At 41.6% G+C, this 18,723-nt stretch overlaps 1 long non-coding RNA gene across 1 annotated transcript; it reads right to left on the bottom strand.

The window, feature by feature from the left end:
* Positions 1–1,503: 1,503 nt before the first annotated feature.
* Positions 1,504–8,279, bottom strand: LOC125751245 (uncharacterized). The gene is made up of 3 exons (XR_007400570.1): positions 8,238–8,279; positions 8,024–8,100; positions 1,504–1,640 (listed from the first exon to the last, which is right to left on the bottom strand). It is a non-coding gene; the product is annotated as an uncharacterized LOC125751245 (long non-coding RNA).
* Positions 8,280–18,723: the final 10,444 nt, after the last annotated feature.

An 18,723-nucleotide genomic window follows, 5' to 3' on the forward strand; every position in this document is an offset into this window, starting at 1 on the left:
GGATTACTGGGCTGCTGAAGCCTTAGAACTCCTACACAGCAAGAGACAAGACAAGAATGAGAGCGGGACTGGACTGGGAGAGAAGGAGCCTAGGGACAGGGCTGGAGCCAAGACAGGACAGGACCGGACTGGACTGGGAGAGAAGGAGCCTAGGGACAGGGCTGGAGCCAAGACAGGACAGGACCGGACTGGACTGGGAGAGAAGGAGCCTAGGGACAGGGCTGGAGCCAAGACAGGACAGGACCGGACTGGACTGGGAGAGAAGGAGCCTAGGGACAGGGCTGGAGCCAAGACAGGACAGGACAGGACTGGACTGGGAGAGAAGGAGCCTAGGGACAGGGCTGGAGCCAAGACAGGACAGGACCGGACTGGACTGGGAGAGAAGGAGCCTAGGGACAGGGCTGGAGCCAAGACAGGACAGGACCAGACTGGACTGGGAGAGAAGGAGCCTAGGGACAGGGCTGGAGCCAAGACAGGACAGGACCAGACTGGACTGGGAGAGAAGGAGCCTAGGGACAGGGCTGGAGCCAAGACAGGACAGGACCAGACTGGACTGGGAGAGAAGGAGCCTAGGGACAGGGCTGGAGCCAAGACAGGACAGGACCGGACTGGACTGGGAGAGAAGGAGCCTAGGGACAGGGCTGGAGCCAAGACAGGACAGGACCGGACTGGACTGGGAGAGAAGGAGCCTAGGGACAGGGCTGGAGCCAAGACAGGGCTGGACTGAAGCAGGGACAGAACTATGAGTAGACCAGGACTATTCGAATCACAGTTCTCACGGGTCGAGAATGGAAGTAGATTTACGTCAAAAGTAATCGTACATAAAATATATATATATATACATAAACATATTTGTAAATCCATAACTAGACCTGCAGGCAAAGGTTCTGCAAGTACACTTATATTGTGACATTTATGACAGCAGATTCACACATTCACTTCACACTGCACGTGTAGTGCTGTCGGTCTACAGATTCTCGTTTACAAGAGTAGTTTAGTAGTTTTAGTAGTTTTTGCAATTGATTCGTAGACCATGCTTACTAATCACCTCCTTACAGTTTTTATGTTGTTGTCAAGGTAATCCAGATGCAGAGGTTTTTGTCTGTATTTCACTGAAACTAACTCATTTAGGAGTCCGGGATTCCAATCATTAATTCATTACACTGTTTTTACTGTAAGAAATCATTATATTAATTCTGAAGATTTTTATTCAGGCATATTTTGCACTCATCTACTGACTCTTAATTTAACGACAGTGAGATTTTTTTCTCAAAACCCATTGGCCACTGGCAACGTAACTTTCCCCACGTAACTACTGATCTGTAAATGTTTAAGGGGTAAGTACATGCATTGTGATTTGTAATCGCAACCTAAACATCATAAACATGTTATTTAGGGTTCGAAATTGCAAAATGAGGATTGTACTCATGAAACTGAGGCAGTGGACAAAGGTAAACAGTCTCAAATCTATACGATAGACGTAAATGTAGATTTACCTCTATAGCCGAGCACTGCTGATTTTCCATCATTCCTTTAACTGTGAGCCAGGTGTGAAGCCTCTGGCCAGCCAGAGTTAGTAATTATTACACTACCTACCTGGGAGAAGTGAAAACAAGGCCTGGATTTGGAATCTGGGAGCCCTGGAGTGGACAGAGACAATAAACTGTAAGGTGCATTAACGAATTCAGCAACATGGAGACCAGACAGACAACATAACTTGTAATATGGGTACAAAATGTCACCCAAACATAATCAATGATAACCTCTCAAAAAAAGGGACACAAAATTGTATAAATAATACACCATAAAGGCTGGTCATCACAGTGCATTGCTTGGCAGTGCCATTCCATACATTTTTAAGTACATAAAATCATGTAACATTCAGTAGGCCTGTTTACTGTTTTATGGGATCCCACATAATATCGAAAATATATAACACAGTATATCAATTATCCATTTTGACTGGTCGAGAGACTTGGTTACCCATTCCTGCCTGCCCAGTGTTTCCGGAATGTTTCTCTCAGAAGGAAAAGTCTCATTGATTCACTTTGTTTGTTTGTTTGTTTTTTTTTTTACTTATTTCTCAATTTCAATTTCAATTTATTTTTTAGTGAATCAAAATTGAGCTTGAACTTTCGCTTTATGGCTGTGTTATTGCGTTTTAAAATGTCTAAGCCTATACAGGGGGTAACTATTCAAAACAAAGGAATGGACAAAAGTCATCGGGGAGAACTGACTTTTATTGGTGCATGAAGCGGCAAGAGCCAGTGCACTCAGAGGGACATACATTCCGTCTACGGCAGCCCGATGGGACAGATGTGTCATATAAGGCAAAGTTACTGCACTTCTAGAGTGATGTATATTACATATGCCCACCCCTCTCATCCGCCAAGAACAAACATCCATGTTTTACAAGCAGCTCAACGACATCATGAAACGGAGAAAAACAAGGTCTAGCATTCACTAACACCACACAAGGCTCATATTACCGTCCGTCACACAAAAATCGCCAAGACAAGCGGGGGAATGGTATAATACACGCACAAACTTGTAATAAAACATTACAACTAAGCATCAACACCATAACTAGGACAACGCAAGCATGAAGCTCCACATAAAGGAAGAATGACGGCACCCGTCTGTCTATTAAGTATCATTCACTTTATTTTTCAGTTTTATTTTTAATCTTTAACTCAGCATATCATAATAATACATCTAAAATGCCATGTATTCTGAACCTCTAAGCCCAGCCTCTACAAATGGATGCTTTCGAATATGAGCCCTTGAAATTGTCAGGGGGGTTCAAAACCCCTCCAGTTATGTTCCTTTCACATTCGGGCACAGCTGTGACATCAGACAAATATGGCCGCTTCCTCTTCATCTGGCCAGAAGACCCCTTTTAGGGTGCGAGGTTGGTGAGGCGGGACGGATGGCAGGAAGTGTCCGGTCTTGATATTTTGGGGAAACCAGCAATGTGTCTTTGTCTATCATAATGCACAGCCTGCTCTCATTCATCAGTCCAGGACTGGCAGTGTCAGTAAGCTTGTCCTGCTTCACCACGAGAGTCCAGCACCTTCACCATCTGATTAAGCCACTTTCAGTGGGGTGCTGCTTCCTTGCAGTTCTTTATGGGGTTACAAAGTCACAGCACTGAGCCCATCGCATGGGACTGGTTATTGCCATTAGTGAGCGTAAGCACATGCATTTGGCATCGCGGGAATCAAATTCCAACATTGTCACCAATATGATTAAAAAAAACAGTTGATCTGAACATCTTTGACTGCAGCATCAGGGAAGGTACCAGCAGATGAATTGCTTCCAGTCCGTGAGTCAAATACTTACTGTAGGAAGCGTAGTGAATGCTGGTAATGTGCCTGTCTTGTCTCACTCATCAGTTGAAGTCCTTTCGAAGTGCTCCACCATTTCATCTAACTTGGCATATTACGGAGTTATGTGCGTCTTTCTGTTCCCAAGCAGCGGGCAAAAGCTCAGACGGCCATAGTCACAATGCAAGGACCCTGAGAACCATGCACCAGGAATTAGTCTTCAAACATGCACTGTGCAATTGTGTAGTCTGATTAGACAGAGTATACAAGCTGACAAACTGACAAATAGTCTTCTACTACCAGCATATTCCAGTTGCCCTTTATCATCACCGGTAGCTAGAATTCAACAGCCACTCTGAAAAGGACCACTCTACGACCCCCCCCCCCCCCCCACTCCAAATGCACTGGGACAGGAGAACGGCGTGCCTGGCAAGCTCTGCACTGCTCAGACCGGATCATAATGCCTTTGATCACAGAGGGCCAGTAGCTGATCTGTCTTGCCCACTCCTATACACAATCTGACAGGAAATGGGCAGCGGCTGGGCTGCCAGGATGTCTGGTATGAGAACAGATGGGAAAACAATTTGACTAAGTCGGTCTCCAGTGAGTGACTGATTGACAAACAGTTGAATTCAGTCCAGAGCTTCCTCAAGCACTGGGAACCACCTGTCACCTATCCTGGTGAAGGCCACGGTAAGCCCTCCACACACGTTAACATAGTCTTAATATCTGGATTAGCCTGTTGCAGCGTGTAAATATAAGAGGCATCATGGAATAGGCTAAATAGAGAAAACATCTATCTATCTAGATGGTTCTTTTCAGTCCCAACAGTCACTACACTGGAGTCAGTTCACTAGGCACCGAGTTGGATGGCAACATGTGGTAATTTTGTCTGAAAGTGTCCAGTCTTTGGCATTAATCGCCATTACTGCTTCTTTGATGCCTCACTGTCAGCAGAACAGGGCATTTCTGGCCTCTGAGACAGTACAACGGCCTGCATACAGCATTGGCGACCTTTGTATTTAATGGAGTGGCTCTGGCTCTGAAATCCATCTTCCTCGCCTACTTCTGGGATTGTTATCGATGGCCGTGCCCTGGAGGCCCAGGAGAGGGCGGTGGTCTGTAATGATGGTGAATGAGGTAAGTCCAACGTGACGCTTAAATTCTCAAATGCCCCCTGCCCCACACCCCATGGTCAAATGTAGACCGACTCCTTTGTCTGGGCTTCAGAGTCTCATATGCCACCTCACTTTGGAGTCCATTTTTATTCTGTGCCAGCGTGGTGCTGACAGCCTCCTTACATGCATCTTCATCCTTTTAAAGACACACCGAAGTCAGGCTACCACCGCGCCAAGGTCAGCACATCCTTCAAGTAGCTGGATGAAATCTTATATTCAGCTGTCCATGGAAAGGGCACCTTTCCCCCGTAAGCTGATTTAGTGACACAGTTTGCTTTCAAAAGTTCTTCATAAAATGCCAGTAATAAGAACATAACCCAACAAAGGCTTTGGCTTTTTTCTGTGTTCTGTGGGTCAGACTGAAGATGTCGCTGAGAGACAGAAAGGTGGAACATCTTGGGATTAAGTTTCAAATCTGCTGATTGGATTCATAAGAACGCGTCCACCCAGCGGGACAAATGGCCATGGAATGTCTTGGTATCGGACAGGATATCACTGAGCTGCACCATACAGATGTGCCGTAGAAGAACCTAAAAAGATGTTCTGTTACTCTTTGCGGAGTGGCTAAGGCCTATAGGCATGGAGCCCCACTGATAGAAGCCACATCCTACCAAGAATGTGATTTTCTCTCTGTTCTCTTCAGTCATGTCCAATTGCCAGTAGCTGTTTGAGAAATATAATGTACTGAATCAAAGAGCTTGCCATTGCAAAGTGTGGTATTCACCTGAGGAAGAGGGGGAGTGCTTCACTTTCACACTATTACATAAAACTCACCCAAGTGCAATCCTAGGCTGAGGATGATGCGTCTAGTTGGTCTGTTTTTTACAGAGATGTGAGCCACTACTAAATGTGTCAGGAATGCTGGCTTTTTGTAGCCAAAAAAGACTTTTTTTTTAATAAACAGGTTTGGCCCGAGGGACACAAATTAGCTGTAACTATATGTGGGAGGCGATGGACCCAGTGCTGAACACCAGAACTGGGTCTTTACCACTGAGCAAGGGAATCATGATGCTACACAGTTGCAGTCCAGCAATCATTTGAAAGGAAGGTTCCCATCCAGTAGATCTACTCATGTAGCTTCCCTGAGCACATGGAACGCACGTGCAAGAAGCAGATTGAGGGTGACTGTGATGCTATTTAATGTGTCTGAAGTCATGCCCATAATTCTTCTTTAGTGGGTAGCTGTGAATTGCCAGCTCTGACATGTAGAAATCAGTAACTAATAAGAGAGACACTTGAGCCTGAATTACTGGAACCTCTGTACGCTGGGACCGAATGGAGTAGGAATCTTTACGGTGTAATGCTCCTCTGCCCCAGCATAGTTTTTCTGATGGTAAGTGGGAGTTATGCCACTCCACCGTGCAGCTCTCGCCCTCGACCTCTGGTTTTCCTCTGCCGTGTCTCTAAACGCCATCCACATGTCCTTCACCTCTTGTGTCAGATTGTCAACAGCTTTATAAGCCCCCATAAGCACGCTGACAAACAGATGAGAAGACTTCACCATGTTCAGTTTGCCGTAAGCATTTTCTTTGTCACATTTACAGCTGAAGTTGAGAAGGTCTTCATCCGTACCCCATATTTCTTTGTTAACCCACTGTATTCTCTGTCTCTGCATCAAGTTATATCATTATTAGCTAGTGTGAGCATGTTTTGTTTTGCAAATAAGCGGAAACTAGATGCAAAGAAAGGAGTTGAGGCAATGCAAATATTCATACAGAAAGTCCTTTGACTGTAGGGAACAAATGTCAAAATGAAATAAAGCAAAATCCCAGACAATTCAGACATTTTTATGGTCCCAAAAAGAGGACAAGTCCAGGAAGAAGTGTACTTATGGTCGCCCTATTATTTGTATAAGGTCATGCTGAGTGACCTGATATATACCAGCTAACAAGTTTCACTAGGGTACAATTATAAAACAAACACAAATACTATCAAATCAACTTGAAATGATGTGCAAAATCAACCACTGCTATGGCTAGTGTAACCAAGTTATAGTTTGCCTCCCCCCCAAAAAAAATCATGTTCGCTAGTTTCCCCTCACCTGTCAGAAATTACCAGAAGAACCAGGTTTCTATTAACAATTACACCCCTCTCAGCTGTGACAGATTCAGATTGATCAGGAGCGCTATTTCAGTGTGCCTTAAACTGCTGTTTGGCATCACATTTTAGTTTCTGAGAGTTTGAGTGTTTCCTGTATGATTATTTCTTTCCTGATTCTGTTGTGTTTCAAGACTGAGTTTGCCTGGTCCCTTGGGGCCTGTACTAAGAAGCGGGGTTACTGGCTTATTGGGGTAACTTGTCGGATTTAAGGTAGACTGGGAAAAAATGTAAGTGAACGAATATGAAGTCCATTTAACTGTGGTACCTTAAATCCGACAAGTTACCCCGATAAGCCAGTAACCCGCTCCGTAGTACAGGCCACTGATCTCTGTTTGCGCCCCGCTTAATCTATGTGTGTTTCACTGACCCTCGCTTGCCTGACATTTCGGATCTTGCTGCTGCCCGTCCTGGATTTGGACCCGGATTGGCTGACTCTGAGTATTCCTGCCACATTAAAACCTTTTGCTTATTTTTTTATATCCGCATCTGAGTCCTCATTTACTCCCTGTACCCCAGCAGAGACCAAGCTATTGGTTTCACCTAAACTAAGGTAATTATTTGAAACAAAAGGAAAAAGAGAAATCATTGGAGAGGGACATCTTTTTTACTGCTGCGATTCACAACTGAAGCCAGTGAACTCATACCTTCTTGCATGCCAAGACCTAATTTGATAAATGTTTAGCATAGCCGTCAAACATGACAGTCAGTCAACAACTGACTACCACAGTGCTGTCTGTTACATTTCCTTTATTGGCTTAAGTGTCTTTTCATTTACAGCTTTATACAAACTAAATTCCCTCTTTATTTGCCATTCCCTTTCTAGCGGAGTACTTTTAACAGCCCCATCACCTCCAACATGTGAGCACGGCCCAAAACAATTCCCTCCAATAAGACAATTAATTAACTTAATCATTGCCTCTCTTTGGCTGACAACCCGATAGCCTTAGCAGACTCGCTAGTGAACTTTCTGACTTGATAAACGTCACCTGGATTGCATGCTGCACACTCAGTAAAATGTTGTGAGTCATCTATCCAATTTAAGCTGTATTTTATTTAGGAATAGCTTTTATCCAAAGTGACAGGCATTGCAGTACGAGTGTAGCGTAATACATACAATAAAAGCAGAAGTCCATAAAACAAGCATAAATTCTTCAAGAGTAGTAAATTTAGTGTAACATCGCTTGATGTAGTGCTGCCAAAAAGCAAGAAGTTTAAGTAAATCAGAACGTGTAATTAACGCTGGAAAAAATACAAAAGTAGGTACCAAGTTGGAGGGTGGGTGCATTTGAAATACGTCTTATGACTCTTCTTTTGTCAAGAATCTGATTCTATTGTGCTGAGATACAAGGGATCTGTAAAAACTTTGCACAAGGGCACAGCTGGGTGTCTCAAGGTGAAGGGAAAAGATACTGTGCTTACCTCTGGAATACACTTGTGTGCTTTAACTGCTGCAAATGTGAACGCTGAATGGGAGCCATTTGGAAACAAGCGGGTCCCTTTAGGAAAACGATGTGTGTGATTTAACACCACTGCCTCTTGGGTTATTGGGGCAGAAATTTATATTGAACTGATTGAATTGAATTGATACTTTGCGACATCATCTAAAGTTAATCATTAACTTAGCATCACTTACCTGGGCTCTGTGTTGCGAATTCTCTCCTGTCCTTAAGAATGCTAAACGTAAAAAAAAAAAAACACATTTAGATTATTTTGAAGCATTCACTCTATTGGCTGATTGACAATGAAGAATATAACAGCACAAGCTTAATTATAAAATAATTCTTAGAAAAAAAATTGTAATTTATAATCATATCTGTGGTCTTGGTCAAACAAGCATCAGGTCATTTCAGTGCAGCTTTCCCATTAAAACTATAAATACTTTTTCTGTCTTCAGGCAATTATTATTAAGGTAAAACTATTCTTTAAACTGTTGCCATACAGGCAACTAAAATCCCGACGAAGTATAATAGAATGCCTTATTATAAACAATAACATACAATAAAACATCGAGAAGATCTCCCGAAGGCATTTCCCGAACATTTGAAACAGTGAAGGTGTTAATTTGCATTAATTCTCTCCCCATGCAATTATGGTGGAAATGTGATGTGAGATACAGTACTAACCGTGATGGTGGCCAAAATTGTGTCTCTGCTATTAATTCATAAAAGTCAGCATTGTCCTCAACAGTTACTCAAAGGTCATACTGAGGCTTTGAAAAGTTTCAGCCAACAGAAAATCCCTGAATAGTATTCATAGTATAAAAATATGCGTATATGCTGAATGATATCCTATGCATTAAGCTACAAAAGGACTGTTTTGAAGCTAACAGCAGACATACATCCAGATCTTAGAAAACCGCATCTGTTCCAATCCCAACCAAACAAATCCCAGCTGAAACAGAACAGGGAGATCATTACGCTTCTTACTGTTATTCACTCAGATTAAACTATACAAATATGGCACAATGCATAGAGTGACATTTTAATACTATTCTGATATATATTTTTATATTATTCTGACCTATATTCCGATATGTATATAAATCTTAATGAAGGCTGTTTCCAATATAAAAGTATACATCTCAGCAGGAATTCTCAGAATGCAATTAATAAAAGATTTCATCTTCAGCCTAGATATATGTTACATGTAAATTACAGTAGAATGCAATCTCAGTCAGTTCTCATGCATCTCCGATTCCAAAGCCCCATTTGTGTTCTTAAATGCCCCATTGCATTAATTTTGAGAACTAAGTTGACACAAGACAAAGTTACTTTGTAGACAAGTGTTACTTTGACTATTGAGTATTGATCTGTGTGGTCTGATCAATGCCTGGCAGACATTGAATGGAGGCTGAGGTCCTTTAGTTCATGAGAATCAAGTCAGAAACCAGGACTGTCTACAGCCCTGAAGATGCCTATCAGGTCTGCGTATCTGGAGAGCAGAATAATAATTTTCCCAATCTAACAGCCAGTCATTTGCGTTCTTGCAGGATCTGCCCAATAACTTGCTTTCTCCATACTTTTTAATATAACTGTGTATACCTGTTTTTGCAGTGTTACTAAAGTACGTAAATTCAGATTTATATGAAAGACTTAATACTCAATTGGCATATTAGTGTTTCTACAGTAAATGCAGTTTTTCAGTCATTACTTTAGCAATAATCCCCCCCCCCCCCCCCCCCCCAATGGTTTCTTAGCTTTTTGGAGGCTTTTTCTAACCATTTCCACTTTTGTGGTGCATTTCCAGCCTATTCCCTCTCTCCTTGTGTCTGCATCTTAGTGCGGTTTCATACTTTGCCTTGAAAATTATTCTGCTCTTGATTTCTTTTATAATTTGTGCCAGTCTTGTTTCCAGTAGCACAGTTACAGTAAAAGTTAGCCGAAACCACAGCGATGCGCTTCTTTACATTCAATACGGCACTTTGGGAAAACATCCCTTAAGTTCATTTTCGTTTTTCAAAGTTTAGCTTAAGTTATAATTAATTTGCTTGTCCTCGTGCTTTCAGTTCACCATATAAGAAAGCCGTATTTAGTAGACAGTAAAAAAATTTATTGAAAAGGTACAAGATTAAATAGCTTATAGTGTATGACTGTCAGACAAGTGAAGGAAGGTGGGGTTCATGAAGTGAAAGGATGGTGTATTTACAGCAAGGTTTCTCAACATGTTCATGAAAGGATGTTATTTTATAAGGTAACCTTGGGCCTGCTTCAGATGGAAGAATGTAGGACCTCCCTACGATGAACAAAGCACTTTGCATTGAAAACTCATCTTGAGCTTATTTATTCAAGCTGTCATATCACGACACGCAGCACAGGCAGTTCTCTGAAATGGGCACAACTCTTTCAAGATAGGAGCAAGAAAAATGCCAGGCACTATACACTTCCAAGTTTTCAGTCTGGTAATGTCTGGATTTATTCGACAAGAAGGAGCCAGTGACTGGATAAGAGATTCTGGAACAATGTGTGCCGAAGAAGGACTGAAGTGGGGGTGCTATTGGAGCTGGGGAAAAACCAAAACCAGAAGACAAAATTCAAACCCTAACCCGGCTTGACCACCAAGGCAGAGCCCAGAGCAAAGCTTGCTACACAGTATATATCAAGCCTGAAACTTCTAGTTTCAATTAAGTCCCGGGAAAGACATTTACATAATATTATGCCACGTTATAAATAGCACATTACTAACACATAGCTGTCAAGGAGTCAGCCTCCATGAAAGCCTGCAGGCATAACCGCTACTAAAGCAAGAGCTACACAGCAACCTTCCAAAGAACTTTTTAAAGAACGATCCAAATCAAAAGACGAAGTCCATGTATGTGAATTTTTTTCTTAATTTTGTACTACTGTGCTATTAAAAATATGCTATTGGTTAGAGCATTTTAACCATTGAACTGTGTATATTGACAGTATATCAGGCCTATAAAAGTCTTTCCTACTGTACTAGTCTGTTAAATATTTTAAAAATCATATGATTGGTGCCTTGACAGGTCTGTACCTGTGCACCAAATGGTAAGATACTGCAGCTACCATGACCCAGTAAACTACAGCGTGAACCATGTAGAAGGGCAGTAAATTACATGAGAAACTTTGCGATCTTCATTTCTCATGCATGAAGGCCATTTCATCAGAGTGTGCTCGCAGCTCGCAGCTGCCTTCATTTTCCTGTGGGGTCTTTCAGTCCAGTTTCACCCCCTGCCACCCCCCCCCCCCCCCCCCCCCAAATCCCCGGACTTAAGATATTCCATCACCACCTGCTGAGCATCACCAGTGAAACTCCGCACATACTGCTCTCTGGATTAATGCCAGTCCCACTCAGGCCTCATTGCTAATCCATCCCCCAGCCCCCCAGCTCTAGGTCTTCACATCTCCACTAGTCAATCCCACCCAGCCCAGCCACCCCTGCTAAATTGGCTACACCAGCTATTAACTGCAGCAGAAAATGTAGCCGTAGAAATTCACAATGATTACTTATGACCTCACCTTCCCGTCGTATACAGACAGGATGTTTGTGTAGGTCATTCGCACAGCGCTTGAAGACAGAACCAGTCAAATGTTTCGACACACCAACCTACCTGCAAAGGCGAATGATGAGGTGTCACATCACATGACCTGGCCACTTGCCATAAAGACAATAGAAATGTTTTCAGAGGAGTCTGACCAGAGAAGGAAAAGAGGCCAATGAGAGCTCAGCCTGTAAGCCTCCAGCTGAAGTTCATGGATTTCATGAATCAGTTCCTGAAAGGCCATGAACGTGCTGCTGTTAATTCCCGCACATAGCTTTGGATTATTTTTTCCAATTAGTACCAGTTCTCTGTACTAATATACTCCCCTGAGACACTGGTAAGAAATATGGTAACGGCCCCAGTACAGTACTTGTCTACACTTGACCTATGAAAGTTTCAGGTCTGTGTTGAAAAAAACATCAACGAGTTTGCATACTTTCCGTATCTCCACAGCATTTCTGAACTCTAAATTCTCAGAGTAACTGCTATAGGTATGGCCAATGCTTTTATCTAGGTTATGATGCAGTGTCTTTCTGGTGGCATTTCATAGAAAGCAATTAAGTGCTATTTAGTGCTATTTAGTCGTTTAGCTGTTCAGCTTAATATGGTACTTAAAGATAGAGAGCAGAGTCAGAGAGACACATTCTGCTCACTTAGCAGTATAATGATACTAGGAACTATTTATATACAGAACCAGGCAAGGGATTGGACACACATGCCTACAGGAAGGTTTATTTGTATTATTCTCTACCTTTCAGAATAATTCTTAAGACATCACAGCTATAAAATTATATATATGAAATTATGTACTGACCAAAAGTTATTTGTTGGGGAGGCGGGGTAACTCCTTGGGATGTGACTCAAAAGGTTGTTGGTTCAAATCCCCGGGTCTGCAGAGTGATCCCACCATTGGGGCCTTCTGCAAGGCCCTTAACCCCAACTGCTCCAGGGATTGGCTGATCCTCCTGAGAGGCTTTTCCAGCTGTCCTGAAGGAGGTCCCACATACATGCTGAGCTCTCTGGTCAGACTCATTCAAAACTATTTATACTGTGTACAGGTCTGGTGCCCAAATCATGTGATGTGACAGTATCACTCTCCTTTGTGGCAGTACTACAGTGGGCATCAAATGGTGCAGCAGATATACAGTACATCAATCAGCCATTACATTAAAACCACTTGACCAATATTGTGTAGGTCTCTCATCCCCTTCTTGCTACCAAATCAGTTCTGAACCATTGAGGCATGGACTCCCCAAGACCTCTGAAGGTGTCCTGTGGTATCTGGGGCCAAGACATTAGCAGCAGATCCTTTAAGTCCTGTAGGTTGTATGGTGAGGCCTCCATGGATCTGAGTTGTTTGTCCAGCACATTCCACAGATGCTCAAGCAGATTGAGTTCTAAGGAATTTGGAGGCCAAGTCAACACCTTGCACTCTTTTTCATTCCTGAACATTTTTTTGCAGTGTGACAGGGTGCACGATCCTGCTGAAAGTGAATACAGTTGCTGTGAAGGGGTGTACTTGGTTTGCAACAATGTTTAGGTAGGTGGTACGTGTAACGTCCACTAGAAAGTCCGGACCCAAGGTTAACCCAGCAGAACATGCCTAGAGCGTCACACATTCTCCACCAGCTTACATTCTTCCCAGTGTGAATCCTGGTAGCATCACTTCTCCAGGTAGATGAGACACACACACACACACACACACACACACACACACACACACACAGAGCCAATCACAAGATTTAACACAAAATGTGACTCATCAGACCAGGTCACCTTCCTCCAATTTCTATTGTCCAGTGAGGATAGAGGTCAGAATGAGAGGTCTGACTGGTCTGCAGCAACGTCCCCCATATGCAGCCACCTGCCATGTATTGTACGTTCTGACACCTTTCTACCACAGTCAGTATCAACATTTTCAACAATATCAGCTACAACTGGTTTCCTGTGGGATCAGACCAGATGAACTAGCCTTCGCTCCCCAAATGCATCAGTGAGTCTCGGGCACCCGTGACCCAGTCACCAGTTCACAGGTTGGTCTTACACTTTCGGTAGGCATTGACCATGGTGTACTGGGAACATCCCACACGACCCGCTGTTCTGGAGATGTATCTCGTCATCACGATTTGGCCCTTGTCAAAGTCACTGAGATCCTTACTTTTGCCCATTTTTCCTACTTCCAGCACATCAACTTCAAGGACTGACTATTTGCTTACCTAATATAAAATAACACCCTTGATGGGTGTCTTTATAATGAGATAATCAATGTTATTCACTTCACTTCTCAGTGGTTATAGATGAATGGAATATAAGCGGTGAACACTAAACGTGTCTGTTTATACTGTGCGATGCTCAGTACTGTTTGCCTGTGCTGTGGTTTTCAGTGTTGAAATGAAACACACTGGATATCTGTCTTTTCACGTGCACCCTAATGGATGTACCATTACTAAGGATGCACCGATCACTCAGTTAGAGTATGGAATAGTCTTCCTGTTAGTGTAGCGCAAGCTAAAACCCTGGGTTCCTTTAAATCAGAGTTAGATAAGATTTTAACAGCTCTGAGCTAATAGTTAAGTTCTTCCCAAACAAGCTTGATGGGCTGAATGGCCTCCTCTCATTTGTAAATTTCTTATGTTCTTATACACTTCTTTACACAACCAATCAGTCTAAATATGGCTAATTTTGTGAGCCAATCAAGGAGTTTACCAGCTAGCTGTGGACCCAACTATTGGAGGGTGATATAGTGATATTTTATTGTTCAATCGTACCCACAATACACATCTCAGTGGTATCGTATGAATCATAACGTAAGACTACATTAACATTTACAGCAATAGATTTACTATTTTAGCAGATGTTTTTGTCCAAAGCGATGTCAAATACGGCAAACATATGTGCTATCGAGGAGTCGACTAGGCTTAAGTGTGGCTAAGCTGAGCTTCCAGTGAATATCCAATTACAACTGCACTACTTAAGACTATTCTCTGTATGTTCAGAGGCTGCAACAGTGCTACAACCGAAACAGGCCGATGTGAAACAAAGTAATTTCGGCCTGTATAAGATCTCTGCAGAGTTTCCATCCACAGTTGTGTTCCTCGCCACTAACCTAGACCCCTCACCTCTGTAATCTGTAATGTGCCAGACATGTGAACAAAAAATTGTCTGTTGAAGAACTACCCCAAATACATTTGGAACGGCCAATTTAATCCGACACTTGTAGAGTCATTTTTATTTGCAAAAGTAACTTAAAATATTTTGCTTGCAAAAAGCTAAGTTCACTAAAGAAGCATTAAAAATGTTCAGCCTGCTAATAAGTAACCTAAGAAAATCAGAAGTGGTCAAGACCGTTATGGGCAGGTCAAGGTTTATAAAACTTGACAATTAGGATCAGCGAAGGGAAATGCAATCTTTGCCTCCATAACCATTATATGCTCAAAATAATATAGTACAGCGTTTTCCAAACCTCACGACCTTCCATATGTAATGGTTTTATGGTCAAACTGAGCTTCTCATTAATTCGGCTTCATTGAGCTGTTGATTGAATGAAATTTTAAATTTTAAAGATTTTAATTAAAAGCACATTAAAAGCAAATGCTTAAGCCTTACTTTTCCAATTGTGGTAAAACAAATTGCTGTTAGGAATAATTACAGTGATGGGGGAAAAAATTTACATATTCAAAAAAAGAAGCTTAATTTGTAAAGTATGCAGAGTAGACAAGTCTGTAGATTTGAGTCTGACACTGTTTTGGTGTCTAAGTGTCTGCCAATAGTTCCAGAACCAAAATGCTTCCATGCTAACAACAGCCTGCAGAAATAAAAAACTTAGTTGTATTCAATACAATATTCAATTCATTCTATTGGTATCTGTAGAAAAAGCATTTTACTTCCTGCCTTGCAATTATAACCAGATTACAGTGTTGTGTTGCCAGCAAAGTATTAGCATGTTCTTTGGATATGTTCACAGTGTCATTAAAACCATACATTGGCATCCGAATAGCAGTTAGGGTAGACTGGACTCCTAATGCAAATTCATAAATTGCAAATTAGAATTTTAAAAAGGGAGGCCTCAAATGGGTTAATGTCCTGTTCGTTTCATCTTCAGTGCACTTTAGTATTCCAATATCATCATAATCTATATTCAATGGTCCACAAAGGAAGAAGGAGGCTACCATATTATGGGTGAGCAATTTGAATGAACTGAATTGGTATTGCAATAAAACCCATTAAGTATCAGTTTCTCCATAACAGATGATAAACTTTGGTAATTCATTCATTCTTTCATTCATTCATTTGCAGGCTTATTTGCTTATTTACTTAGCATCTATCTATCTATCTATCTATCTATCTATCTATCTATCTATCTATTTATCTATCTATCTATCTGTCTATCTATCTATCTGTCTATCTGTCTATCTATCTATCCATCTATCTATCTATCTATCTATCTATCTGTCTATCTATCTATCTATCTGTCTATCTGTCTATCTATCTATCCATCTATCTATCTATCTATCTATCTATCTATCTATCTGTCTGTCTGTCTGTCTATGTATCGATCAAACATTTTGATTAATAAAATGTTGCTATTCCCCACGGTATCTTCATGTTTCATGGCCTTTTAAGCACATTCCAGCTGTTCCACAGTTCAAACTATGTTATTAAAAAAATAAATCAATCATCTTTTATACATACTAACACGGGAAACAGAAAAGTATGAGAAAGTACATTCTTTGTCACAAAGGTGAGCTCTCTTGGGCCAGGATCTTCAGCAGATTCCCAGAAAGACCTGCCATGCCCATTCACCTCTCCGTTTTGTTTGAAAGTGACTGTCTGTCTCAAACACAGCCGGCGACACAATGAGTAATTTCTTTTGAATATTGCTAAAGCGCGCAGCTCCAAGGCCCCCTTTTGTCTACTCAGAAGGTTCTGCATCGCATAACCGTCCACAGTGGCGGCTCTCTCTGCTCTTACATCCTTAAACAAAGAGAAAAGCGGACAAAGAAAAAGCAGAACGAACATTTATGTAATACAGAGTAATGCACACCAGTTCCGAACAGCAGAATTTATCATCATTAACAGACAAGTGGACCTCTTAATTAAACCCAACATTGATGCATCGCAAAGTCCCACCCCTCATTAAAATCATCTTCTTTACCTGAATAGAAAGATGAATCCCTGGCAAGAATATTAATATGAGCAAGTTTCTCTGCTAACAGTGCCTCTCTGCTGCCAGCTCGGCAGCGGAATATCAGAATAAAAGTAAAATGCAGCTGGATTCACAGGTTGCAGGCAAAGCAAAAGAGAGACTCCACAGTTTAAATAAAGGCAGTAACCATAGCAAATAGCGCACAAAGATTTTAACATTCCAGCACTGATTTGAAAACTAAAGCAGCTACAGAATAGGGCAAAGCACAGGCTGGCAGGTCAGAGCTTAATGCACACAACCGAACGCTCAATCATAAACACTTGTATTGTGATTTATTGCTTGTTTGTTTGAATTTTTTTTTTAAAAAAAACATCTAGAGGTGCTTCCTGGTATTATATCGGAATGACTACTGAGATTAGTTTCAGAAAGGCAATGTTTTCAAAAGCTGTGTAAAACATTCTTCAAAACCCCATGGAGAACATGACATGGCTGTTTATAGAGCAAATAATCCTGGTAACGTGATTAGCTTAACTAGGGTCCGGAATTAGCTCGTTTCTGGGTACCCTGTAGAGAATGATGTTATGACTGTCAATGAACAGATTCCTTTATTTTCTTTTCACTTCTTATTTGTTTTCGTATACCCTTATCTAATATACTAACCATTTAAATGTGGGCATGAAGCAGAAGGTTTGGTTGGACTTTAGTGGTGCCCAAAATGTAATCACCTGTTTTGGTGAATTATGCTGCTAAAAGATGCTATAAAAAATCAACGCTACAACAATTACGGGGGAAAAAAAACTGTTAAAATACATTTCTTTGTAGATACACCAATAATAACATTGATTGTTTTTGTCCCTCGACTAATTTAAAAGAACTATAAACATACTTTATGAGCAGAAAGGCAGCAAATGGAAGTGATTTACATACGAATAATCAATACAGCCTTCTTGTTACATTAAGGGGTCAAACAGTTTCCTTTACAGGTTTTTCTAATTCTGCTCATTAATTTTGGCCTTTTATGGCCCCTAAGGACCTTTTGGGCTTGAGATTAAATACTCGGTTCACACAACGTTAATAAACGAATAAAGGAATCGGTCTCTTTAGTGATACTACAGTCATTTAACTAAAATACAAATCTATGTATATGGTAAATATCAGACACTTATGACAGAAATTCAATTGTATTCTTAGATTGACTATGAAGCAGTATAATAATTATCATGGTGACTCCATGGCCACCTCACGCCGTCAGGATTGGGGGAATCTAGACGGGGGGGAGGGTGTCGCATAGGTCACATTTGGCAACCAAAATGTCCCCAAAGTGCGGTAAAATCGGAAGCTTCCTTAATTTTGGGGATTTTTCAGGTGCCCATCTGGATGACCCCGAAAACTGTGAATGCAGTCAAAAAAATATAAAAGCATAAAAATGGCAAAAGTCTTGTATTTTGTTTGGTTACTTATGGTTAAGTTTAGGGCTGGGTGGGGGGTAAGGCTGCCGTGATTGGGATTAGGGGTTTTCCCATAGAAGTGAGGTCCCCATTTTGATTGGTACGCCAACGTGCGCATCCGCGCGTGTGTCTGCGTGTGTGTGTGTGTTCAGCATGCAGCCCTTCTATCTTCACAGCAGCTTCATGGAATTTATGCAGCATCAAACTCCACATCTGTTATATGTGAACTGGCATCAGGGTTCTAGACTCCAGCTGGCAGGTTCTGAAAAGAAGAAGGAAAATATAAATAAGTATTGACGAATGAGAAGTGACTGTCCGCATCATCTGCTGGCGTGACAGTCCTTTCAAACAAAGGCCAATCATTCTTATCTTATCAAAGGATGAGCTTGTCTTGATCTCACAGGTCTTTGTCTTCACCCCTTTATGTTTGCCAGTTAGTCCAGCATTTGAGTTCTAAAGATTCACTTAAGAAGTGCCAGGTGAGTAAGACATTGGTTAGACGTGGAGGCAGATCTCAGTACAGCTT

This window comes from Brienomyrus brachyistius, chromosome 10 (assembly GCF_023856365.1).
Source record: "Brienomyrus brachyistius isolate T26 chromosome 10, BBRACH_0.4, whole genome shotgun sequence".
In the NCBI taxonomy this organism is placed as follows: Eukaryota; Metazoa; Chordata; class Actinopteri; order Osteoglossiformes; family Mormyridae; genus Brienomyrus; species Brienomyrus brachyistius.